We start from the raw sequence: 26903 nt of genomic DNA, 5'->3' as shown, positions 1-26903 counted from the left end.
TCCACATCCTGCACCTCCACCCTCAAACCCCACCCCTCCAACCATAACAAGGACAGAACCCGCCCCCCCCCCCCCGGTGCTCACTTTCCACCCTACTAACCCACGTTCCCATGTGTGGCCAGTTCAGGGTGATTTCTGACTTGGTGGAAAAATTTCAGGGTTTTTTTGCCTTTTCCCTTTCATTAGGAAATTTGGATGTAGGAAAATAATATTGGAAATAAAAACAAATTATTTTTAAAAACGGCACACCAATACTATTAGCTTTAGCATTAGATATAGTTTTTGTTAAGGAACTAGTCAGAAGCATTTACTTTTTATTCCTTATAAAAGTAGATTAGACAGAACCAAAGAAAAATTAAATGTGTGATCTGTCCAATTGTTCATTTATCATCATTTGAGTAACATACTAATTAACATCTTTTTATGTAACTTGGTAAGTTAATTGGATCATTGCTAATAAACTGATAAATGTTGGCGATAAGGCCAGATTGCTAAAGTGGTCACATATCTGTTAAAATCCATAAGGCTGATTTCACATTGTGCTGGTACTCCAGCTGTCAAAGTATTCTTGTAGACTTACAACTGACTCAAATTTAACATGCGTGGGCAGGCGTGAGGCTCTGTATTGTGACATTAAGTCTTGAACAAAAGTTCCCATCTCATTTAGAAAGTAGTTTAAAATAGGCTGTGATCATTAACTCACATTAAGTAGCCCTATTTATTTTTCACACTCTCAAGTCATGTTGGTATCCTGCCAAACAATGAGGTTAATTAATGGAAGTTAAATATTACACTAGCATTGAGTTGGATCCAGACTGTAAATAAGCATTTTGAATTTGGACTGCAATAAATATTGAATTCTTTTTTCCCAGTTGTTTGACAGTAGAATAGCAAATAATTGCAGAAATTAATATAGATATTCTGGTTTAATTCTTAGTACTAATTTCGAAAGTTAGAATGTTGTGTGTTTTTTTTGTATTGCCTAAGGGGTTAAATCTGAATCATGCAAAATGTTACATGATCTCACTCTCTCGAAGCAAGTTGAAATCACAATAAAAAGTTTCTTTAAAATGAAGTTAATGATTACTTTATTTTAATGGATGATGTTTATATTCTTTAGCAATGCAATGAGGATGTGAATATTGTAGTTTGTTTGGCATGTGGTTTATCCATAGTGATGATCTGGGCCTAGGGAAGCTCAGATTCTGATGCTTATCTCAATCTCACAGAGCAATAAATGTGAAAATCCATTACTTATGGTTTTAAATGCATTAAATCATATGATCTGCCATGAGGTAAAAAGAAAATTAGGAGTCTGGAGTTTCTGCTCAATTATGTTTCTTCAATTGGTGAAATACCTCCTAATATCAGCATAACCAATGTAAAATGTCACCAAATTTAAGCACAAATGATATCAATCACAGATAGAGTTTCTGCAATCTATTGCATTAGCTTTAGAAACATTAGTGCTAGATGCGTTTCCTACCACCCTTGCTATGAGAATGAATTAATCAGTGTTTTTATTAATTGTCTTCGTTCATAGGCCTTTGTGGAGATTCTCAAAGTGAAGCTGGAATTTTTCACTTGCAGCAATACCAGTTGGAATATTTTGAAAGATATTTGATGTGTTTTTTACTCTATTTTAATATCGGACTAGAAAATAATTTTGTACATTTTCTGAAAGTCAGTTTTAGTAATTTAAAATCTCAGGTAGTTCTTTACAAGGTGTCAAAATGCTTTTTTTGTGTGATTAACCTATCTTTAGCTGTATCAACTATTTTTGCATTCAGCAAAATATAATTAAGACAAAATAGAAAATCTGTGAAGGCAGTGGGAGGAATATTTTGCAAATTGACACAATTTTGGGTGTACAGTAGTTTGTGTTGGAAACTCTGTGGGTAAGGTATTTTAAAGATGGGCAATAAATGTTGTCCATGCCAGTGACACGACCATTTCCGTGAAAAAATGAAAACAAATTTGGACTAAATTCCTTTATTTGAATAATGATAACAAAGGAAAAGGGGAAAAGAGATAATTGACAGTTGTAAAAGTACTTAAAAACACCAAGCTATGGAGGGTTTCTGTGAGCTTGAGTGACTGATCTCATGCAATTTTACATTTCTCCTTCAATATGTAGGCAACCAACTCCAATCTGTGACCATGGCTCATTCCTTGGGCTGCAGGGATTAGGGAAGAGCCAAGCAGAAAATTAGTGAGACAAAAGAATGCCTGGTAGAAGGTAACTATTGAATGTGCATGAGAGCAATAAGGGGTCATAATGGTCATGCTTTTAGTTTAAACATGTGCATTTCCAAGAATACTAAAATAAGAGTTTAGTTTGGAACAATCTGAAGGTCAGGGGTGATTATAGTTTATTAGCCTTGTGCAAAATGTGAAGGAATGGTGTCTTTGAAGAATCAAATGGAATGTGACTTTCACTGCTTCATGGAGTTAAATGCTATTCTTATCATTTGGTTGTTATAATTGAACCTAGTGTGGATGTGAGGTGGCTATGTCCCTTAGGACTGCTCTGTGATGTGCATAGTGACTGATGTTCTTAAATTACTTTGCAATAGCGTAGTAAAGTTTAAATTAATTTTCATATCATTTTCTGCTGTTAGGTTTATGTTCACTGGTATATTGTGCAGATTTCTCAGTTTTGCAGTTTTGAAAACCTGCAGTTCTATTTGTTAGCCATATCCTTGGGATTATTTTGGATAAATGATGAAAACAGGTAAAATAGGCACAGTGCAAATATGCCTCATCTATCTGATAGTCTGCATTTAGCACACAATTTTGTATATAACAGCTGAATGCCATCATTTGATCTTGCCTGGAGGAACTTGGAGGTTTTGCACTTTAAGTGCTGACTTGATGGAACAGTATGATGGTTCTTTACATCGAATTCCAGTGAAGATGCAGACTGCTCTGGCTGATCACTACACCATTTTACAGGCTGGCTCAAGAGCTGAGGGAGAGGCTTATAGGATTTGATAGTAGACCAAAGCAGGAGTAATGTCTTATATCCCAATGGGGAAAGATGACACCTTATTGCCTTTTCACATTTTTCTGTAGCAGCTATTGCTGTTCTGCCTGGCTTTGTATACCTCTCCTCCTGTGTTTCATCCTGACCAAAATTGGGAAGGGGTGGGGGTGCGCACAGTAAGGTGCCCCTGACCAGATACCGCCTTTGCCCCTAGTAATCTCTGCAACATGTCCAATAAGATGTAGGAGCACCATATTTTTCAGATGAAGCTCTGAGAGAATTTCTGAAATACATGTTTGAATATTAGTGGAACTTTCCTAAACTTTGAAAGTACCTGATGTATTTCAGAAGTCCCAGTGCTAGCCTCAATTCCTTCACGAAGATGATATAGACTAAACTGGCTTTTCAGTCAGCTGACTCCATCTTGGGCAATACTTTAGTGCTGAATTATTTGATAAAAATCACACTGTCTCTTTAGTGGAAGTATTTTTTTAAACTTTCTTCTTCATATTGTCAGCCTCACAGAATCACCAATAATAAATATTTATTACATCATTACTGCACAAAAACTTGAGTTCCCACCCCAGTCTGTGCCAATTCTTGATTAAGCAGAATAAATAATAATGTTGCCATGGAGTTCTATTGGCTTGAGTATCAAGCATGTGTAGGATTTTATACAGCAAATTGATATTTTCCTATCTGTAAATCTTTATATGTAGAACAGGGCTACTTGTTATGTATTTTTCATTTTAATATAATCTTTATTTTGGTTAACCTTGGTACCCTATTTTGATTTATAATTTATTAAATAAGTCTTGTTGATTTACATTGTTTTGGCATTGTTTTGGTTAATCATTTAGCATTTCTGATGAAGTGATATATTTGAAAATGAATCAATCTGTCAAAGTTTTTTCAGAATATTTTTCAAGTAGAAATATGGTTACATCCTAATATTTAAAATCTTATTCTTTATGATATATATAATGACCATAGACACTCAGTATTGCTTTCAGTGTCAGCATGCACATCCATGTACTAATGTTTGTTTAAGAAATATTTATGGAATAGCTCCCAGTAGGCTGACAAATTTCTCCACATTTTTAGGAGCTATTAGCTCATGTTTCTTTGCTTCCAAAAAGAGTCCAGGTATGTAATTAGATGCAAAAATACTCATATGACAATATGATTCACAATTTGTGATGACAATGGATTAGAACCCCAAAGTACAATGGACAATTTTAAAATTTCAATTTCAACATTTCTTAGGAAGAGAGTTACTACAGGGAAAGTAGACAGGACGTAAATTCAGTGCTGAATGGCAAAGTCCTGTCTGGGAATGGAATGGCACACCTGCAGTGTGTCAGGTAAACATCAAACAGAGAGATATCTAAAGGAAAGAGGTAACATGAGCCGAATGTATTTCCCTCTATGCAGAAAGTCACTTCTTGAATACATCTTTTGTGCTTTGCACTTCCTGGAAAATACAAAACAGTGGTTAAAAGCTGATTGCCACTCTGGTCTGCATGTGCCAGGACAAGATGATGTACTCGTGAACAAAGACAACAGTGTCTGCTAACCTAGATTCAAGCAGCAAGGTGCTGTGAAATTCATTCAAAAAAATCATCCACTAGTCTTCCTTACATTGTGGATAAAAATGACTTTCTCCCTCTGGGTGTTGGAAGCCAACCATCCTTAAAAGGGAACAGAACAAAATGGTTTCAATTCACCTGCAAAAGCCAAGAATTCAAAAATTGACATTTCAGCTATCAATGTTCCATTATAGTGAGAAGATTCATAGCTCAGGTTGAGGTTCTGGATGTAGGTTTGCCCGCTGAGCTGAAATTTTCATTTTCAGACGTTTCATCACCATACAAGGTAACATCTTCTGTGCGCCTCCAAATGAAGCACCGGTCGTGTAGCCTGCTTTCTGTTCATATGTTTGAATTTCCTTGGGTTGGTGATGTCATTTCCTGTGGTGACATCATTTCCTAATGTTCCATTATCTTCACAAACAACCAAGAGGGACTGATCCATGCATGTTTTAAATTTTATTGTTTTTGGACTCCTGAATTATGCCAAATCTGTTTGCATGCATGTTCTGTTACTATTTCTTTTCACTTTTACTAACTAATAAACCTTTTTTGTTAATGCAAGAAAGGCTGATTAAATGAACTCCTTTTTAAACATAAATTCATTTGATCTGGAAGAAAGGCATCCACTAGGGAGGGATCCTTTTGAAAATTGACCTTATTGATACCAATCAGAGTGGGTTGGTGAGTAAAAAGGTGGAGCCATTTCATCCCTTCTCATATGGAAACTTAACCGTGTGGAGGTATGTATCTGAAACTGCAATAATGTGGGGCACAGGTTGCAACTTTTACAATATGCTGGTTATCTATAATGTGCTCTAAAGAGGGTACAAGAGAGTACAGTTTGCTTCACTTTCTCTGTATCAATGTTAATTCCCCGTACTGCAATAGGTTATATTAAACTAATATGCAATATATCAGTGGAAGGTAAGTGAAGTGAGGCTCACCCATCGAAGAATTTGCTGTACATGATCCCCACCAATGAAGTACAGTCTGGACTAGTAGACATATAGATTTGGAGAGTTGATTTTTAAAAATAATTATGGATCAGTTAGCCCACTTGTCCAAATATGCATGGCTGAGCTGGGGAAGGGGGAATGGGTGGACAATGTCCTCCTTTTGTCTTTCCCTTCACTATTCCCACCATTGCTAAGATCCCTCTTTATGTAGCTATAGATAGGTGGTCACGAGAGCTTAACCCAATATGTTGCCAGTCCCAGAATGTTTCACACTGAATTAGTTAAAAATCACACAGTGCCAGCACTAGCTTCCAAATAAACCTATTGGTCTATAACATGATGCTGTATGATTTTTAATTTGGTCCATCCCAGTCCAACAGTGGCACCTCCAAGTCACTGACTTAGTTCAAGAGATGGGGGACCCTTTTAGATTAATGAATGGGACCATTGCCCTGTGATGCTCAAGTTGTTTTAACTACTTAAAGCTGATTGGTGTGAGTTAGCTTTCTACTTGGCTTGAATAATGCCATCCTTCACTTGCAGATGTTGTCATAAAGCAATAGATTCATATAGTAGAGAAATAGACCCTTTGGTCCAACCAGTCCATGCTGAACATAATCCCAAACTAAACTAGTCCCACCTGCCTGCTCCTGAACCATATCTCTCCAAACCTTTCCTATTCATGTATTCATCCAAATGTCTTTTAAATGCTGTAAATGTACCCACATCCATTACATCCTCAGGAAATTCATTCCACATGTGAACCACCCTCTGTGTAAAAACAGTGCCTCTTATGTCTTTTTAAAATCTCTTTCCTCTCCTCTTAAAAATAACACTTTTTATGAATACCAGTTGTTTCCAATTGCTTTATTGCCATGAAGTACATGTTAATAAAAAGTATATTTAATGTTGTAATCCAAAAAAAGCAGCAGCTTATTTTTGCGTAGAGATATGAAGAGAGCAGGAAGGCATGCCAGGAGCAGCACCAGGCTTATCTAAAAATGTGGTGTTAACCTGCTGAAGCCACAAAACCTGTCAGGCAAACAGCATAGGCAACAATCCTTTATCTGAAATGCTTGGGACCAGCTGTTTTTCAGAACTCGGAACTTTTTAGATTTCAGAATAAGTTTAATGATGAAATGTTTAAAAATCTTACCGGAGAAGCAGTCTTCGAAGTAAGAACATGCTTTGCCACTCCGCTCCACATCGCATCTGAGTGATACACATTGAGTGGGTGTCCACGTGGGGGCATTCACAGAGGAACCCCAGGCCTGTCGGTGCTGGGCCAAACCTCCACACCCCGTATCGCAACTGAGTGACATGCATCGAATGGATGTCAACTTGAGTTAACTGTATGCTCGCCAAACAACCTTGTAAATGAGAAAAACATTCACAAAAAAAAACTTTTAGATTTCAGAGCTTTTCGGTTTTTGGATGTTCAGATAAAGGATCTTCTACCTGTAATAGATAGCTGGGCATTCCACAACCAACCGATCAGATCGAAACTCCAGAATCTCCCCACATTAGTCAGGAATGATGGTGGGTAATTAAACAACTCATTGGAGAAGGAGGCTCCACAAATATCCTTACCTTTTCTTGATGAGGGAGCTCAGCACATCAGATAAGGTGAAATCATTTGTAATGATCTTTAGGCAGATGTGCCACATAATGATTCAATTTGGTCTCCTTCAGAGATTTCCAGCCTCACAGATGACCATCTGCAATTAGTGACAGTCTAACTGTTGCCCCTTGGCATTCAATAGTGCTACCATCACTGAATCCCCCACTGTCTATATCCTGGTGTTACCAATGACCAGCAACGCAACTGCGCTAGACATATAAATACAATGGCTACAAGATCAGGTCAGAGGCTAGGAACCCCAAAACCCATTCACCATCCACTAGGCACAAGATGGAAGTATAACAAAATACTCTCCATTTGCCTGGATGATTACAGCTCCAACAACACTTGGAGCTTGATACCATGCAGGAAAAAGCAACCGACTTGACTGTCCACAAGCATCCACTTAATAAAGGTTTCTATGAGATTTTATTGTTGCTGGAGTGTAATATTTAACTTTTATATTATTAGATTTAATCTTTGTCCAACTGTATCCAGAGCAGAATCTGCTAAACAAGCTCTAGCTGTCAACAATGTGTACATCTTCAAAGTCTGTGAGAAGATTTGTAGCTTGGGTGCTCGTTGTTGTGGTTCTGTTCGCCGAGCTGGGAATTTGTGTTGCAGACATTTCGTCCCCTGTCTAGGTGACATCCTCAGTGCTTGGGAGCCTCCTGTGAAGTGCTTCTGTGATCTTTCCTCCGGCATTTGTAGTGGTTTGAATCTGCCGCTTCCAGTTGTCAGTTCCAGCTGTCTGCTGCAGTGATCGGTATATTGGGTCCAGGTCGATGTGCTTATTGATTGAATCTGTGGTTGAGTGCCATGCCTCTAGGAATTCCGTGTGTGTGTGTGTGTGTGTAAGGGGACATGAGTTAGCTTTGGCAAATACAGTTAAGGAGAATCCAAAAGGTTTTCACAAATACATTAAGGACAAAAGGGTAACTAGGGAGAGAACAGGGCCCCTCAAAGATCAGCAAGGCGGCCTTGGTGTGGAGCCACAGGAGATGGGGGAGCTACTAAACAACTATTTTGCATCAGTATTTACTGTGGAAGAGGACATGGAAGATATAGTCTGCAGGGAAATAGATGGTGACATCTTGAAAAATGTCCATATTACACAGGAGGAATGTCTTGAAACGCATAAAAGTAAATAAATCCCCAGGACCTGATCAAGTGCACCCTAGAACTCTGTGGGAAGATAGGGAAGTAATTGCTGGGCCCCTTGCTGAGATAGTTGTATTATCGATAGTCACAGGTGAGTGTGGAAGACTGGAGGTTGGCTAACGTGGCGCCACTGTTTAAGAAGGATGGTAAGGACAAGCCAGGGAACTATAGACTGGTGAGCCTGACATCAGTGATGGACAAGTTGTTGGAGGGAATCCTGAGGAACAGGATGTACATGTTTTTGGAAAGACAGGGACTGATTAGTGATAGTCAACATGGTTTTGTGCATGGGAAAACATGTCTCACAAACTTGATTGAGTTTTTTGAAGAAGTAACAAAGAGTACTGATGAGGGCAAAGTGATAAATGTGATCTACATGGACTTCAGTAAGGCAATCAACAAGGTTGCCCATGGGAGACTGGTTAGCAAGGTTAGATCTCATAGAATACAGGGAGAACTAGCCATTTGGATACTGAACTGGCTCAAAGGTAGAAGGCAGAAAGTGGTGATGGAGGGTTGTTTTTCAGAATAGAGGCCTGTGATTAGTGGAGTGCCACAAGGATGGGTGCTGATCCACCACTTTTTGTCATTGATATAAATGATTTGGATGTGAGCATAAGTGGTATAGTTAGTAAGTTTGCAGATGATACCAAAATTGGAGATGTACTGGACAGCAAAGAAGGTTACCTCAGATTACAACAGGATCTTGACCAGATGGGCCAATGGGCTGAGACGTGGCAGATGGAGTTTAGTTCAGATAAATGTGAGGTGCTGCATTTTGAGAAAGCAAATCTTAGCAGGACTTATATACTTAATGGTAAGGTCCGAGGGAGTGTTGCTGAACAAAGAGACCTTGGAATGCAGGTTAATAGCTCCTTGAAAGTGGTGTCTCAGGTAGTTAGGATAGTGAAGAAGGCATTTGGTATGCTTTCCTTGTTGGTCAGATTATTGAGTACAGGAGTTGGGAGGTCATGTTGCAGCTGTCGTTTAGGGAAGGAAACTGCCATCCTTACCTGGTCTGGCCTACATGTGACTCCAGACTCACAGTAATGTGGCTGACTCTTAACTGCCCTCTGGGCAATTAAGGATAACCTATTCATTGATGTCCAAATCCCGTGAGTGAATAAAACCAGCCATCCAGCCAACTGAGCACCTGCATCACAAATCACTAGAAAGCCGAAAACAAAACAAAGACAAAACAGGACTGGTAGAAGCAAAGTTCCCAAACATTCTCAACCAATGCTACGTACTGATAGAAAAAGCAAGTACCATAAAGTGTTGGTCATCTGGCAAAATACCACATGGTTGCTAAAGTACAGATCTCTCTCCCTCTCCCCACAATAAGGTAAAGAAATCTAGAATAGAAAAGAGAAAAAAAATTCAAGCAAGTGAATTGACCTTTGTAAGAGCATTATCACTTCAAGATAGTGCAGGCAGTCAGTCAGTCAGCAACAGAACCACAGCTGCCAACAGGGACAGCAGCAGTGAGAAGACAGGTTCAGCATTCCAAAGGTCAAACTTGATTCAGACCTGGTAGTAGCTCACAATCTTGCTGAAGTGCCTAAGAAAAGAGGGGATTAAAAACCTGGAACACATAAAAATATAAACACTTTCGCATTGTTAGAGGCAAGCAACTGAAGGCTTTAGATGGTAAAAGTTCCCCAAGCAAAGAGGGAATGACTTTCTGAAAAATGGCACAAAGATCAGAAAAGAGAGAAAAGGGAGTGTTAAAGGAGGTTCTCACTCTTGGCAATTTGCAGTTTGCAGATAGCACCAAAACTGGAGGCGTAGTGGACAGCGAAGAAGGCTACCTCGGATTACAACAGGATCTTGATCAGATGAGCCAATTGGCTGAGGAGTGGCAGATGGAGTTTAATTTAGATAAATGCAAGGTGCTGCATTTTTGGAAAGCAAATCTTAGCAGGACTTATACACTTAATGTTAAAGTCCTAGGGAGTGTTGCTGAACAAAGAAACCTTAGAGTGCAGATTCGTAGTTTCTTGAAAGTGGAGTTGCAGGTAGATAGGATGGTGAAGAAGTTGTGAGGTATGCTTCCCTTTATTGGTCAGAGTATTGAGTGTAGGAGTTGGGAGGTCATATTGCGGCTGTACAGGATGTTGGTTAGGCCACTTTTGGAATATTGCATGCAATTCTGGAATCCTTCCTATCAGAAGGATGTTGTGAAACTTGAAAAGGTTCAGAAAAAATTTGGAAGGATGTTGCCAGGGTTGGAGGATTTGAGCTGTAAGGAGATGTTGAATAGACTGGGGCTGTTTTCCCTGTAGTGTCAGAGGCTGAGGGATCACCTTATAGAAATTTATAAAATCATGAGGGGCATAGATAGGGTAAATAGACAAAGTCTTTTTCCTGGAATGGTGGAGTCCAGAACTAGAGGGCATAGGTTTATGGTGAGAGGGGAAAGATATAAAAGAGACCTAAGGGGCAATGTTTTCACACAGAGGAATGGGGGGAATGGGCTGTCAGAGGAAGTGGTGGGGGCTGGTACAATTGCAACATTTAAAAGGCATTTGGATGGGTACATGAATAGGAAGCGTTTGGAGGGACATGGGATGGGTGCTGGCAGGTGGGACTAGATTGGGTTGGGATATCTGGTCAGCATGGACAGGTTGGAGCGAAGGGTCTGTTTCCATGCTGTACATCTCTATGGCTCTATGACTGTAAGTGACCTGGCTTGTAGTTTCCTGCTTTCTGTCTCCCTCTTGTTTTGAATAAAGGAGATAAATTCACTATTTTCTAAACTAATGAACCCTTCCTTAATCTGGGGAATTGTTCACATTTAAAGCCAATGCATCTACAATAACTGGCCATGAAGAGGATTGCATTTGCAACTTTTGTCTTTTCTTCTCTTACATTCAAGAAAAATCAATAATAATGCTTTCTTCAACCTCGCTGATTATAAATCCAGAAGGAAAATTGCTGGATTAAAGGTCAAGTGATTTGACTTTGCAGGGAGGAATGAATGTTTTTGTTGATCTTAAGGAATAAGAAGTATGACATCTGTCATCTTACAAATTTAACTTTCCCAAAATGACCACAAAACCATATGTTGGAAGCACTTGTATGTAAAGGTCAGTTATTTTTGCTTTTGGTGTATTTATGTTGCTACTGAACTTAGAATCACAGTAGTCCACAAATAGGGTACACCTGAACTTCTAAGGACAATGATTACTTATCTCTGTACAGAGCTTTGAATATGGATTAGAGCACAAGGTATTCTGCAGTAGTATAATTGGACAATCTTATTACATACGCACAAATTCTGTGTGCATTCAATTGGTGTATTGCAAAATGGCTTTCCCAGTAAATTGGATCAGTAATTAAAATTAATAAAAGCAAACATAGATGCATTTACAAATTATTCAATATAACATGCTCCTTTGGTGAACAAGAGGATTATTCACACCATTTTACCATTGTGTAGAAGTTATAATTAGAGCAATCTTGTATTGACTGAACAATACATTAAATTGTATTTTCTTATATATGATTCCTGCCAATGTTTTTTGAAATACAATTTCAAAGCTGTCCATTTTACTTTGAAGATTATTAAACAGTGGCCATCATTATTATTCCATTTATGGATACACTTGATTTTATTTCTGGTGATATTGAGGGTATTCAGGAAATTAGTAAGCACAATGTACCAGATTGGAGATCGTGATCTGGAATTTAGCTGCAACAAGAAAGTGAGAGCAATGAGGTTTAGCAACAAAGGATGTGGTAAAACTGTGATTGAGATCTTCGAATTGCAGTCAAGAGGCAGAGGAGTTGGCCTGAACTTGGTTAGAATATAAAGAAAGTTGAAAAATGTGGTGCTGGAAAAACACAGCAGGCCAGGCAGCATCCGAGGAGCAGGAGAATCGACGTTTCGGGCATAAGCCCTTCTTCAGGAATAGATTCCACTTTCAATTTATGTTTTCCCTCTGAAACAGTATACAACATGTGTTGCATTTGCAGTCAAAGCAATCAATATTAATTGTAGCTGACAGCAATATGGATTGGATAATTAACTTTTGTCAATTGTTCAGTCAAGGTAGAAGTCTCGTGAAACTTAGTTGTACTCTCTCAATGGCAATAATATCCTTCCTGAGGTAAGGAGACCAAAACTCTGCACACTACTCCAGTTATATACAATTGAAGCAACATTTCACTACTCCTGTACTCATTCCTGTTAGCAACGTTGATAAGCTTTCATCAGGACTTTGAGATTGCAGATATTACGTGATCTGTTTTCACATGTTTGCTATTAGAACACTACATAGTTCTGATCAGTCACTTGATACAGACTTCGTTACTGTTCTATGTTCACAGGCTTGTTGTAAATCTCAACTGATCCATCTTCAAACAATGCAGAGATGACACTAGCAGCAAATTAACACCAGGTTTATTTACAGCATTTAAAAAATACCTCCAAGCTTCGAAGACTCAGTACACACTCAAGGCAAAATCTTCTGCTCCTGGTGATGGTGAGCTCAGAGATGGGAAGAGTCATCTAATCAAATGGGGTGGTGTGTCATACGCAATCCTTCCACCTTCACACCTCCACCGGAAGTTAAGTCTGAGGCAGGAAGGTTGGTGGTTGAATTTCCATTCTGCTGCCAATTGAGGCCTTTAAGTGATTAATTAAAGACCACCAAAGAGTTTTAAATCACTAACACTGGAATTAACTTTGCTCTCAGCAGGCAGTGTGTCAGACAAGTTGATCTATGTGAGTAGCTTGTCACCTTGTGAGGTTTGGAGGTATCCCTCAATGGAAGACAGAGTCTGGTTCAGGGACTGGACGTTGAGCACGGGAGTACAGCTGGCAGCCAACCCCTGTAATTACTTTCTAATCCCCTTGTGACTGGTGGAACATCCCAGACCATCCACCACAAATCAGCTAGATCTCTCCAGATTCCTCCACAATCTTGGGCACTCGTCCAGGATTCAGCAGTTCTCTTACAGGGTCTTAATTCAAGACGAAGTCCCATGGGTGGCTTTTCCAATGCCGGATTAGCAGTAGATCTGGTGGGCTTTCCTTAGAAGTAGTAGTTGAGGTCTCTCACAGTCTCAGTAGTTGCTGAAATCCTCACCATCGCCACCGACCATGGTCTCAGCCAGAATCCTGGTCTTGGCTAGATGCTTGTCTCAGTTTTCTTCTCTTTCTTGTTCTACCCACTGTAGCAGTCTAAACATCACGTAAATGTAATTAAAAACTGATCAATCAAACCATTGAAGACTAGTGTGTTTGGTTCAGTTGCTACAAGCAGCAATGATCAGAGCATGATGACCTAAGTGGGCAACATCAGGTCTCTGTCTGTGCACCTACTTCAAGCACAAATGCCACGTTGGACCCAGCAGGTGAGGGGCATGACTGAGGCACAGAAAAGTCAGATCATCACTGTTACCTATTGAGATGTTAGTAAACATCAGTGATAACCATGCTTCAAACAAGAATATAAAGAATTCTTCACATTTTCACAAACCAAACATAAACTATTGAAAGGGAGTTGTATAGTTGTAATTGTTTTAAGCCACTCAAGTTTAAAATAGTCAGGTTGACCTGGTACGTATTGTTCAATATCTCTATTCAGTCTTCAGTCACTTGATTGCCAAGATAAGGCCAAACAGTCAGAGTAATAACTTTGCCAAATTAATTACGCTGGGATACTTGTTACTATCCTTTCTTAAAATTGTAGCTTTCCCCTGCCTACGAACAGCAAATTGAAAAATGGTTTTTATTCATGAGCTATTTGATGCCAGATAGCTTTTTATGCTTCTTAGATCTGTGCAATCATGCTTTGGATGAAGCTTTGTCTTGAGATGTTTTCTGTGTTAAAGCTGTGATATTAAATGGCATTCTCATTTTGACATGTTTCACATTCCAGTGAATTTTTTTTAACTTTGGAAAATTGAATTCACTTTCAAAAAATGATGCTGAAAGGTGAGTAGCAAGAAAGATCCACCCAATGACTGCATCAGCCAGGTATCCATATGAGAAACGCTATTTGTTCAGTCAGGATAGTGTTTGAATGTTGCAGCTGGCTTCAGTAGTCCTTTAGTTAAGGAGAGGAAATGCCCATGAGGATTCCTACTTGCTAACTAGTGACTCTAGCTGAAATATGGACATTGGGTCAGACGCAATTTGCCTATGATGCCTTCTTTCAGATAAATTAATATTCAGCATTCCTTTATACATGTGAACAGTTATTCATACAGATGTTATTCATGTGAAAGGTTATTTGGACAAAGTAACCAAGGACTGCTGGTGCTTGTGAAATCTTTAACGCTGGCAGAACTAAATTAAAAAAACTGACAAAAAGAAGTGTGTTCTTTCCTTCATCGTCCTGCGTCAAGACAGGAAGAAAACCAATTTATTTTGTTTCGTCTGATTTTCAGAAGACATGTATTTAGTGACATTTCCTTGGACCATTCACTTAGTTTTAAGGTTTTGTTAGAAAACAGCATTGACATTTCTTTTTTCGAGCCTTTCAATCTTTCACAAAAGCATTAATTAACAGAGGTGCACTTTGCCCCAATTTAGGTATATAATATATGCCTTGAATTAAAGTGCTGATACTGATAAATGGTTACAAAAATCCCAGACAATACAAATCACTACATTAATAATTTAGCATGTTAATAGAGTACTGTCTAGTTGAAGGTTGAATAGTCTGCAGAACTCAAGGTCTCATCAACCTCTATTGATCTTTTTCATTATGTCTAAAAGTCACATCTACTTCTTTTATCTGTGAAAAGAAATTGCGTGATAAAGGGATTTCAAATATTCCCTGCAAGTTACATTGTTAACTGAACAAAGTGATTTATATTTTTAAACATCTATATTTTATTTTTTAAGGATTTAGCTATATAAATGCAGCCAACGGCTGAGACAGCACAATAGTTATCAGGTAAAATGAATGTTAAGAGGAGAAGGAGTCACATTGTTGGATCTCAGTCGGGGTTACACTCAGGAAAGGACATTGCATTGAAATTTTACAAAAATGCTATAGCAGAAATGGAGAAAAGAATAACTGCTGCAATAACTCTATTTTCCCATTCTGTTTGAAATCAATAATGAATCAAATCATTGCCTTCAAGCTTAAAAGGGTAGGAGATGGTGAAATAAATTCTACTTTAATTGCAAAATCTATGTACATTCCAATGTGGAATTTGTGCCTCTCTGTCTGACGATCATGGGTAAGTCTGAGTCTATAACCTAATTAAGTGGTTCTCAATACTTGAGCTGTGTTTTGCTGTTGGTGCTTATGGTGGTGAAAAGTTTTGTTGATCCTGATGACAGTTACAAAAAAACTTCTAAATTACTGCTAATTTTAACACTATGCCTCATCCTTAATACTCCATAAAATCAGGACTTCTCTTCTATATTTATACATATATGTCTGAAAATCTGGTAGCTATGTTATATAAGAAAACAAGTCTCGTCCCTTAACATGCAAGACATTGCGCAGCATGCAGTGAAGTGTGAAAGGAGGGAAATGTTACATGTGTTTTCTGAATCTGTCCCTTTTAAGTTAGGATGGCAAACATCAAAGGGAGATGAAGGCAAAGTATTTAAGGAAACATGTTGCCTGCATGCAAACTGCCCGGTCATAGGTGGTGCTTGCTGTATTCTGTGCGTGCTAAGTCATGCTGACCTATTGTTCTTGTTATTGCTGATCTCCATTATCTCCCATATCATATTACCTTGATTTGAAAATCCTCCGTGTTTAGCAATGTATCCTAGACCTTGCTGTAACCTACTTTTGCAAAGTCCTGTAGCTCTTTGCACTTTCTGTTTGCTTTAACTTTTACATTTAGCATTTCTTTCTCTTTGCCTTCTGGTGGTAGAGGCATCAAACCCCTGCACATCTCTCCTAAACTTCAAACTTTTTAAATTTGATCATTTTAATTCACTGCTTTTGGTCACCTGTCAGATGCAGATCTCACTTAAATCCAGTTTTAAACTTGGGTCTCTTCAGTACTGCATCTGCGGAAAACAAGCCTATCATTAAGGACAAAAGAGTAACCCTTAAAGATCAGCAAGGCTGTCTATGTTTGGAACCGCAGGAGATGGGGAAGATACTAAATGAGTATTTTGCATCAGTATTTACTGTGAAGAAGGATATGGAAGATAGAGAAAGTGGGGAAATAAATAATGGCATCTTGAAAAATGTCCATATTACAAGAGGAGAAAGTACTGGACATTTTAAAATGCATAAAGATGGATAAATCCTCAGGAACTGATCAGGTTTGCCCTAGAACTCTGTGTGAAGCTGGAATGTGATTGCTGCATCCCTTGCTGAGATATGTATACCATTGATAGCCATAAATGACGTGCTGAAGATTGGAGATTGGCTAACATAGTGCCACTATTTAAGAAGGGTGGTAAGGAAAAGCCATGACTGAGCTTGACATCAGTGGTGGGAAAGTTGTTGGAGGGAATCCTGAGGGACAGAATTTACCTCAGAAAGGTAAGGACTGATTAGGGACAGTCAATATAGCTTTGTTCATGGAAAATTGTGATTCACTAACTTGATTAATTTTTTTGAAGAAATAACAAAGAGGATTGATGAAGACAGAGTGGTGGATGTGATCCAAATGGATTTCAGTGAGGCATTCGACAAAAGTTTCTCATGGTAGACTGGTTAGTGAGGTTAGATCACATGGAATATGGACAACTAACCATTTGGATACGGAATTGGCTCAAAGGTAGAAGACAGAGGGTGGTGGTGGAGGGTTGTTTTTCTGTGACCAGCAGGGTGCCACAAGGATCGGTGCTGGGTCCACTGCTTTTCATCATTTATATAAATGATTTGGATGTGAACATTGGAGGTATAGTTAGTAGGTTTGCAGATGGCACCAAAATTGGAAGCGTAGTGGACAGTGAAGAAGGTTACCTAAGAGTAAAATGGGACTTTGATCAGATAGGCCAATGCACCGACGAGTGGTAGATGGAGTTTAATTTAGATAAATGTGAGGTCCTGCATTTTGGTATGACAAATCAGGGCAGGATTGGTCCACTTAATGGTAAGGTCCTGACAAGCATTGCTGAATAAAAAGACCTTAGAGAGCAGGTTCATAGTTCCTTGAAAGAAGAGTCAGAGGTAGACAGGAGAGTGAAGAAGGTATTTGGTATGCTTGCCTTTGTTGGTCAGTGCATTGAGTATAGGAGTTGGGAGGTCATGTTGCGGCTGTACAGTACACTGGTTAGGCCACTTTTGGAATATTGTGTGCAATTCTGGTCTCCCTGCTATAGGAAGGATGTTGTGAAACTTGAAAAAATTCAGAAAAGATTTGCAAATATGTTGCTAGAGTTGGAGGGTTTGAGCTATAGGCTGCGGGCCATTTACCCTGGAGTGGCAAGACTGAGGGGTGACCTTATAGCAGTTTATAAAATCATGAGGGGCATGGATAGGGTGAATAGACAAGGACTTTTCTCTGGAGTAAGGTGGGTCCATGATGTACAGTCTCTGACTGTATGACTCTGTGACCTGGTTGTGAACACTACTATTGAAAAATTGGTCTATTGACGTCATGATTGGGCAAGTCAGCATTCTTTATCTTAGGTCACACTTTGGTTTGTTGGGCAGTTTAACAAATTATATTTTCTGCATTTTACTCTGTCTTTAGACATCGGGCAGTGCAAGGCAGGGAATCTCTGGTAAGTTGTTAATTGGGAAAGGATTGGCATTGTGTGTCTCTCTATATCAATCTGTAGTCTAAACCTCTCCTCTTTAATATTGACCACACCACAATTTTTATGTCATCTGTCAACATACTAATAAAATCTCCACCATTTGTGTGTAAATTGAATTTACCAAATTGCTCTGGATTGTAAACACTGTTAACTTCATGACAAGTGTCGAAAAGTTGGTGCTGGAAAAGCACATCAGGTCAGGCAGCATCTGAGGAATAGTAGAATCTATGTTTCGGGCATCAGCCCTTCATCAGGAGGGCTTATACCTGAAACTTTGATTCTCCTGCTCTTTGGATGCTGCCTGACCTGCTGTATTTTTCCAGCACCATACTTTTCGACTCTGATCTCCAGTATCTGCAGTCCTCACTTTCTCCTGCTTGGCAAGTCTACCACGTGATGCCTTGTTTGAAAGCCTTACTGAAGTGTGTGTCGACTATTGACTATCAACTGAACTGCTCTTATTGATACATCTGGTCACCTTCTCACAAAATTCAAATTTGTTCAACACACTGATTCACTTTTGTCTCTCCAGTTGGAGATAAATTCTGTCACTCAGAATTATTTCCAAAGGCTTCTCTATCATTGTTAAACTCACTGGTGATAGTTTCCTGGTATATCCCTACTACCTTTCTGGAACAACATTCCCACAAACATCTTCATTGGTAATCATTCACTAACAAGTATGATGGTCCATCTTGGGAATTCCTTGTCAATGGGCCATGGATTCCATAGGTCCTTGCATAGCTGGTAAGATCTCCATTTCTAACCACACATATGGCTGGCGTTCCTGGCTGGGAGCTTTGGTCCTTGGCCTTGAGATTCCTTTCTTCAGTTCCTTTACTGTACTTTTCCTGCTGATGGATGTTCTCGAAGAGTTGTGGCCCTTTATATAGGAGGTCCATCCAAGTAGTTTCTTTTGAATGAGGGTCTCTCATACAATAACAACTATGTTGCATTTCTTAAGGGAAGCTTTCAAGGAGGCTTTGCCTGCTAAAATTAGAATTAGATTTTATTACCATGCGTACGCAAGTATGGGAATGCATGAATATAATGAAAAGTGTAGAAAGTCGCCACTCTCTGGCATCATCTTCATTACAACACTAGAATTGAAAAAGAATAGAAATGTAAAAATATTAAGAGAGCCAAAAGGTAAGAAAGCATCTAGATCTGAAAGTCTTATCTCCATAAAGCTGTTTGGAATGCTCAAGCGCCAAAGTAGGCACTTGGGCCTAGCCACAGCCTGTAGTGCAGGTCAGCCTGCTAGTCTTGCATTGATCGCTGGGAGGAGCCGTGTTCTTGTTGCCGCTGACGATGACGATGTCACCTCCTATCGCTGGGAAGAGCTTTGCTGCCAGTACCGCCATCAGCCCTGAATGCTGGAAGGAGCCATATCGTTGCTGCTGCTGACTCCGGTTACTGGATGTGGCAGAATGGCCAGGCTTTTGCTACTGATGTTGTGCTGCCACTGATTTTGATTGCCAAGAGCATCCTGGGAGGAACCATGACCACCATTGCCACATAACTGCTAATACATCGATTGGCTCCCTAATTTCAATACCTACATTATTAATTGAAGCTCTTAAATGAACAAATTTGAATTTTGTGAGAAGGTGACCAGATGTATCAATAAGAGCAGTTCAGTTGATAGTGAGGGCTTCCATCGATTGGCTCCCTAATTTCAATACCTACATTATTAATTGAAGCTCTTAAATGATAGATTAATGCCCAGTGAGGGCTTCCATTTTGCTGGAAGCTTGTCATGTGGGAACACAGCAAGTGAATGAACTCAGTGCTTGATTGAGGGACCCAGCATTAGGAAGAGGGGTCATTACGTTGTGAGCCACCGACATGTTGCCAACTCTCATTACCGCACAGCTATGGAACATCCCCCTCCTTCCATTATGCATCTGTATCCAAGTCCTCGTTCAACCCAAGGCATAGAGAGATTTAGTACCAGCAGTTGACACCACATCTCGAACGGTGCTGCTGAATACAGAAAGCTGCCAACCATAGCATAGGGAATGAGCATCTCAATGGGGAAGGTCTATTGTTGGCTTGTTCAGAACCTTAGTATCGTGGCATTTATAAAATAGGCAATGAAGGAGTAATCTTGTTATCCAGTTGACAGACAACACTCCCGGCACTTCGACAATATGTTCCCCTGAGCATGTGTGGCCTACAGTCAGGATTGGTGAAGTTATACTGACTCTCTGCAAAAGGCATTTGGGTAGTCTCACTGCTCTGTTCTTTCCCCATAGCTATGAAATTTATTGCTTTACAGGTGCTTCCAATTGTATTTTGAAAGCCTTGATTGAAACCATCTCCTCCATGTATACTCACTGAGTAAGAACACTTTCTTCATTTTGCCTTTGGTTCTTTTTTAATTCATCTTAAATTTGCACCCTCTTGTTCTCAACCATTCTATCAAAGGGAACAGCTGTATAATTGGGATATTAAAATTGAATTACTTGACTACCACAATTTCCTTTTCCTCTATAATATCATGGACAAAATAATGCAGTATTTTGGAACACTCCTGATCTTAAGCAACTGCTTCACTTAAGGGTGTTAAACTCTGTTCAAATCAACATCAGGCTACTTTTACCTTACTACGGATGTTGTAGCATACTGTTCACTGTCGGTGCTAAATGTGCAAAATGCTTGGAAGGAAGCCAAACAACGTTTGGTATCCAAGGTACCCTATTTCAGATGCATACAAGCTTTGAATAGTCTGTAATGGCATCACACTCAGATGTGTTTTTTCCTATTGTTATGTTAAATACTATGTCCATACCACATTTTATTCTCAGGAATATTAAGTCTGGCACTGAGTGCTGGCATACAATATGCTTTGTTTTTGCACGCATTTTGTTTGGTGCATCTTACAACTTTATTGGTTTTCCACTAATCCTCATAATTGTTCAAATTTCCATCTTTCTTCTTGGTTGCTTGTTCCTAGTTGATGGTGATATTTGCTTTCAACGTTGAAGTTCAGCTCACATACTCCATTTTCATATTGTCATGTTTTGGGCAGGTGAAGATGGTTATTATGAATCTGTATTTTGATTTATATTGCAAGGTCAAGTAAACATTCTGGTCATTAAGGGATTCAAGTGTTTTGGGGGGGGGGGGGTGACACTGGAAAATGGAGGTCAGCATTATCAGATTAACCAAGATGTCATTGAATGGTGAAACAGACTCAATGGCTCAATAACTTACTCCTGCTCCTGTGTCTTACAGTCATATAGACATTATTTTTCAATTCAGTGCTTTTGGTGTAAGTTTTAACTTTATTTTGCCTTTCATAAAGGGTTACAGTTGAGCTTCACTCATAGAAATCAAGTCGTACACATGTAATAGCTGATAAAATATAAAACCTGGTAGATTTGTGGCTGAGCAGTTAGCTTCAGGTGGGAACCCAAACACCAGTTCAATCATGAAAATCACCAGCAATAGCAACTTGCAGTTGTATAGCACCTTAAATGGAAGAAAATATCCCAAGTGATTCAGAGAAGCGATGTTGAAAAAAATTCAACACTGAGCTACATAAGAAAGTATGAGATCAAATAGGTGTAAGTTTGATCAAAGAGGTAGATTTTAAGGAGCATCTTATAGGAGGCAGAAGAACCAGAAAGATTTAGAAAGGATTTTTAAGATATTGGGACCCAAGTAGCTGGAAGCATGGTTTCCAAAGATGGAGCAACTGAAATCAGAATTTTCAAATGTCCAGAATTTCTGAACAGGAAGGCTTTAGAGCTGATTGGGATAACAGAACTCAGAAAAGGCAAATCTGGGATTCACTTATTTAACTGTTGCATTTATTAACTGTTCAATGTGCATAATGGGTTAAGCCTGGATATGGTCACTTGACGAGAGAGAGAGAGACTGGACAGAAGCTACCTCTTGTATGCACGAAGGTAAATGTTTTAAAACTTTACAAATAAAACTCCCATTGCCTAGAAACTGATGCATCATCTCTGTAATTCTCTGAGATACAATGGAGGGATTTGACAACAAGAGAATTTAACAATCGAGGTATTGCTTTACTGGGAGCTCATGTAGTTTAGCGAGCATTGGGCAAGCAGAACTTATGGCAAGTTAGGACACAGCAACAGAATTTTGGATGACCTTAAGATTGCGGAGGGTAGGACAGGAGTGTGCTGAAATCATTAAAACTGATGTACCAAAGCCAAATTGAAGGCTTCAGCAAAGGCATAGCTGAGCCTTGTTAGAGAGCGGGTAACAGGCTTTCTTTGAGACTATGCAGAAAGGTGATAGAAATCATATCTCAGGGTCAAGGATAACACTAGGTTACAAACCATCCGTTTTAGCCAAGGAAACCAACTGAGTCTGTGACAGAAGAAGAGACCTTGGGAGGGATTGAAGACAACGGTTTCTGACTTCCCAGGATTTAGTTGGAAGAAATTTTGTTTGGTATGGGAGACTGACAAACGATCTGAGAATGTAACCACAGTGGAGAAATCAAGAGAGGTGAGGGTTGAGTGAATTTGGGTCTCACTACTGAGTTTGTGAACATGTATTTATAGATAATATTGCTTATTGAAGCCATGTAGATGGAAAATAGGAGCTGGTTAACAATAGATCATTAATGAACACCTCAATTAATCGTGCAGCTGTGTGGAGAGAAGCTGCCAATGATTCTCTGACTATAATACAATTGATCAAAATGGGAAAACAGTCAGCCTAGCTGTATGGCAATAGAGAAGCATTAGAACAGAATTACATGGTCAACCATGTCAAAGTCTCCAGGCAGTTTGAGAGAATAGTGAACCTATCATAATCACATCGGATTTAAGAAAACTGTTTTGTAGAAGAGTTATATTGACTAAAAATGCTAATTATGTTTCTCGCTCCACAGGTGCTTCCAGACCTGCAAAGATTTTCAAGCACTTTCTGATTTTATTGCAAAACTATTGGGCTTGGGATGTGCAATATAAATATATGGTTCTGAGAGGGTTGACGCTGGAGATTGCATTGAACTTCATCCAATTTGAATATGTCATACAGGCTTGCTGAGGATAAGGCAAAATAGCTTGGGATCTTGTAGATTGAAAACTTGTATGCTAGGTCTCCCAACAGTTTCAGTAAAAATGTCTACCGTACTAGTGTAATTCACATCTGACTGCTACTGTTTGTTCAAGCCACCAGCTACTTTTCATTAAGAGTCAACTGGTGGTTGAAAACTACTATTAAGCAATACTCATAGACTCAACTGGCAGCTGCAGTAGTAACTGGCAGCTGCAGTAGTGGGCGGCACGGTGGCACAGTGGTTAGCACTGCTGCCTCACAGCGCCTGAGACCTGGGTTCAATTCCCGCCTCAGGCGACTGACTGTGTGGAGTTTGCACGTTCTCCCCGTGTCTGCGTGGGTTTCCTCCGGGTGCTCCGGTTTCCTCCCACAGTCCAAAGATGTGCAGGTCAGGTGAATTGGCCATACTAAATTGCCCGTAGTGTTAGGTAAGGGGTAAACGTAGGGGTATTGGTGGGTTTCGCTTCAGCGGGTCGGTGTGGACTTGTTGGGCCGAAGGGCCTGTTTCCATACTGTAAAGTAATCTAATCTAATCTAAAGTAATCTAATCTAATCTAACTGCACTAGTGAAGAAACTGAGTAGTGAGACAGCCTGCACAGAAATGCGTGGTAAGATCAACAAAGAGAAACGCCACCTAATGGGGAAAAGCTTTTACTTTTACTGGTAAGAAGCACGGAATCAAATGTGCTTTAGGAGCTAGTCACAACTGTCAGTTACAGACTCGTTACAGACTCTGGAGGAGCTGTCACAATTAGAATTCAGGTGGAAGTGATCAGGCTTTGAAACTTCATTAGGTGAAGAGAAATATCCTAGTTGGATAAATGGAATACTTTAAGTTAATTACCAGAGTGGGCTGACAATGCTAAAAATTTTAAAAGAATTCCTTAATTATGTCACTGGATTAAAAATCCAGAGGACCATACTAATGTGCTGTACGCATGAGTTCAAATCCTGCAATGCAGATGATGAACGTCAATTCAATCAAAATCTAGAAGTAAAAAGCAAGCCTAATGGTGACCATGGAACCATTGTCCATTATTGTAAATACTCATCTGGTTCATTTCTTTTGAAGGAAAGAAATCTGACATCATTACCTTTTTTTACCCAAATGTGATTTTGGACACTTAACGACTCTTAATTGCCCTTTGAAAAAGCCTGGTAAACCAATCAGCACTAAGACATTTCGGGATGGTCAGTAAGTACAAGCCTGGCCAGTAATCCACAAATATGGTGAATCTTTAAAAAAAATACCTGCAGCTCTCATCAAGATATTGCCACCATAGTGAGTGGATAGTGTGAGGAAAGTGTACAGATGGGAAATCTAAGCCGTAGAAATAATTTAAACTGAGATCATAGCACTGTTGCAATAACATTGCAAAATTGGAATTGAGAGGACTAAAGCACCACTTTGAAAGTCTAAACAGATATAGTCGAACTGACTCATGAGTAAGGAGACTAATGGGGCTGTAAAAAAGTGGAAATAATTTAACCCGTAGTTTATTATGCCTGCAGGCACCACCTTTATTTGGAAAGTCATGGAAAATTATGGACATTGTTTATTAAGCCTTTGAAAGGTAGAGAATTGTCCACTTTGCCTGCAGAATGCAGAAAATGTCTGTTTTTACTGCACAAACTTGGGAAAACACTCAGTAAGCAGTATTGAGTTGCAGCATTTGCTGTATTACAGAACGTAAAGCTTTAAAAGAAGAAAATTAAAACAGCATTGCAATAACGCCTGCTAGGTGAGTAGAATAAAACATAGTAGATATATTGCAGGAACAAAAGCTTTAAAACTAATAGCATGAAACAGTGCAGAATTGAAAACCATTGTAAACAAAAATAGATAATCACATTGGGAAGAAAGGGCAGCAGAAATAATATTCTCTAACAAATTCAATGCCAAAAAATTGGTTAAATAAAACATAGGATTGGATATCTTGGAGGAGAGATTTTCAGGTACAGAATTAAATCCACGCTCAACAAATGGTACACTGGTATTCAACAGGACCTATGGCAAATGACATAATAGCTCATTGAAACATAACACAAGTCAAACTCTTGATGAAGTTCTGCAAGCTTTTCATTTGAGAACAAATGGAAGTCTTGAAAGAGCAAAATTTAACAGAAGTGTTCAGCAGACAAGGGTTCCATACATAATTTCATTAGTGATCTCCATAAATTAGTGGAAAACTATGACTATGGAGCTTTGGTATCAGAATTTACAAGAAACAGAACTGTTATTGGAGTTACTGGTGAGTCAGATTTATTACTGTCCAGCTTTAGTCCTTTTGAAAGGCAAGAACTTTCAAAAGCTGATTGGGGGCAGATGTTCACAGGTAAAGGGACGGCTGGAAAATGGGAAGCCTTCAGAAATGAGATAATGAGAGTCCAGAGACAGTATATGAGATTAGATTAGATTCCCTACAGTGTGGAAACAGGACTTTTGGCCCAACCAGTTCACACTGACCTTCCAAAGAGTAACCCACCCAGACCCATTTCCCTCTAACTAATGCACCTAACACTATGGGCAATGTGGCATGGCCAATTCACCTGACCTGCACATCTTTGGACTGTGGGAGGAAACTGGAGCACCCGGAGGAAACTCACACAGACACTGGGAGAATGTGCAAACTCCACACAGACAGTTGTCTGAGGTGGGAATTGAACTTGGGACCTTGATGCTGTGAGGCAGCAGTGCTAACCATGCTGGCCCTTTTAAATGAAGGCTAGCAACACAGCGAGCTGGCCACACTCCTTTGATTTCCTGTTAGGGTGAAAGGAAATGCTGGAAGATACAGGGAATGCTGGATGACGAAATAAATTGAAGGTGTGGTTAGGAAAAAGAAGGAATCGATGTCAGGTATAGGCAAGATAAATTGAGTGAATCCTTAGAAGAGTGGATAGCTAGTAGGAATATACTTAAGAGGGAAATCAGGAGGGCAAAAAGGGGACATGAGATAACTTTGGCAAATAGAATTAAGGAGAATCCAAAGGGTTTTTACAAATACATTAAGGACAAAAGGGTAAGTAGGGAGAGAATAGGGCCCCTCAAAGATCAGCGACCCAGCCTTTATGCGGAGCTGCAGAAAATAGGGGATATGCTAAACAAGTATTTTGCATCAGTATTTACTGTGGAAAAGGATGTGGAAGATATAGAATGTAAGGAAATAGATGGTGACATCTTGAAAAATGTCCAATTACAGAGAAGGAAGTGCTGGATGTTTTGAACCGCATAAAAGTGAATAAATCCCCAGGACCTGATCAGGCATACCCTAGAACTCAGTGGGAAGCTAGGGAAGTGATTGCTGGGCCTCTTGCTGAAATATTTGTATCATCGATAGTCATAGGTGAGGGGTGGAAGACAGGAGGTTGGCTAACGTGCCGCCACGGTTTAAGAAAGGTTGTAAGGACAAGCCAGGGAACTATAGACTGGTGAGCCTGATGTGATGGGCAAGTTGTTGAATGGAAATCGTGTTTGTGTGTGGGAAATCATGTCTCAAAAACTTGATTGAGTTTTTTGATGAAGTAACAAAGAGGATTGGTGAGGGCAGAGTGGTAGATGTGATCTATATGGACTTCTGTAAGTCATTCGACAAGGTTCCCCATGGGTGACTGGTTAGCAAGGTTAGATCTCACAGAATACAGGGAGAACTAACCATTTGGATACAGAACTGGTTCAAAGGTAGAAGACAGAGGGTGGTGGTGGAGGGTTGTTTTTCAGACTGGAGGCCTATGACCAGTGGAGTGCCACAAGGATTGGTGCTGGGTCCACTGCTTTTCATCATTTATATAAATGATTTGGATGTGAGCATAAGAGGTATAGTTAGTACGTTTGCA

This window comes from Chiloscyllium plagiosum, chromosome 23 (assembly GCF_004010195.1).
Source record: "Chiloscyllium plagiosum isolate BGI_BamShark_2017 chromosome 23, ASM401019v2, whole genome shotgun sequence".
NCBI classification, from domain to species: Eukaryota; Metazoa; Chordata; class Chondrichthyes; order Orectolobiformes; family Hemiscylliidae; genus Chiloscyllium; species Chiloscyllium plagiosum.
This window is presented reverse-complemented; position numbering follows the sequence as displayed.